This window comes from Adiantum capillus-veneris, chromosome 2, assembly GCF_014529385.1.
Source record: "Adiantum capillus-veneris isolate H3 chromosome 2, ASM1452938v2, whole genome shotgun sequence".
Lineage (NCBI taxonomy): Eukaryota > Viridiplantae > Streptophyta > Polypodiopsida > Polypodiales > Pteridaceae > Adiantum > Adiantum capillus-veneris.
In genome coordinates, this window is record NC_140932.1 from 54,831,597 (window position 1) to 54,833,179 (window position 1,583).

Here is a 1,583-nt window from a genome sequence, read left to right on the forward strand (position 1 = left end):
CCTGTATACTGCCGTAAGCTTTTAAGATACAGACAAAGTTGACAATAGTAGGTGCAATGTCCTCATCTTGCATCTCTCCAAAACAATGAACTGCTCGATCACCGTGTCCATGATCTACATAACCAATAATTAGGTCATTCCATCAGGAAGTATCCCTTGTTGGAATATCATCAAATACCTCCTTTGATTTTTCAATACTAAAGGTTCCAATTCAAACCCCTCGATGACAATATGCACATGTAAGTTTAGGCCTCTGGATAACACTCCTAAATTATAACAATCTTTCAAGCTACAAACAAATATCATGGCATTGAATATCAAATTTTCAAGCTGCATTTTCTTAAAGGAGTCAAGGGCTTCCTCATTAAGACCCCCTTCTGTGTATCTTGTGATAAGTGCAGTCCACACAACCACAGCTCGTACAGGCAGCATGTTAAAAACTTCTCGTGCTTTAGTCATAACACCAACAATAATGTCTCTTTCCATTCCCTATTTAATGAGTCATTATGTATGTCATGACCCTCCCTTACTGTTTGCACACTGCCACAAGCTTTCATGCAACCAGCCACTGCTAGAACATCTAGAGCATATCCATATTTCCCTTTAGAAACTTGGTGTCCCTTCAGCTGCCTCATCTCCACAAGCATGGCTTGAAGACGTGAGGACTTGCCAGATCCAACCTTGCTAAGAACTAGTACTATGCCTACTTTCGGGACTCTAATATTGATGCATTTTTTGTGCTCAGGCTGAACTTCTTCAAGGCCATTGCCCCATGAAAAGCTTGCATTTTATATCCTTATAGCATTTTCTTCTAAAAGCTTATGATCTTTTGGTATCTGAGTACTCTCCAGTTCATTTATTGATCCCAACTTTTGTGTCCCTTCATAATTTGTCTCATAAGTCAAAAAAAATATTGTCAACCTTTTCAGTCAGACAACTTCCTGTCTTAGTCCATTGATAACCCATGGAAAAGAATTCAGTGGAGATCTGAGCATCTTGAGAAGAGAAAGGCGTGTGAATACTACGGTAGCACTTAGTTTGTAGCCAAAAATTAAAATAAAAAATATCACAATCCTGATAGATAGCTGTGTCAAGAGCAATGCAGCTTATCTGGCCACCCTAAATATTGAAACCCTGTTATCCGAACATGCATAGGTCCTTGCCAGACATCGTTTTCGCGGCCTAACCGAACACTCTCATAAGGATCTTGCTCAACATAGCCAATAATAAGGACAATCCAGGCAACGACGTTTGGCACTAATATTTGACTAAAACTGTCTGTGCATTACAAATAGAGCCACACTTGCCATGAAACGTGAGCAAGGAACTCTTGCATAACTGTCTCTTCATCCATACAGAGATCACAGCACGCACAAATATTCTCCACATTGCAATTTTGTGAGAGCTGGTCCATGCACACATATTCAGCATCATGATCTGAATCCAATCTATCGCAACCAATAGTCTCCTTTTCACGAACCACTACAGACATGGAAAAATCTCTACATGACGACATAGTTTTTGAAGCCAAGCTTCTACGAGAGCCTGCATCCATACTTTGGGCAGCATTCTCAGATAAAGAG

General features: G+C 40.1%; 1 pseudogene; it reads right to left on the reverse strand.

The window, feature by feature from the left end:
* Positions 1-455: 455 nt before the first annotated feature.
* On the reverse strand, positions 456-1,170 carry LOC147462813 (ABC transporter C family member 13-like; annotated as a pseudogene).
* Between the last annotated feature and the right edge of the window lie 413 nt (positions 1,171-1,583).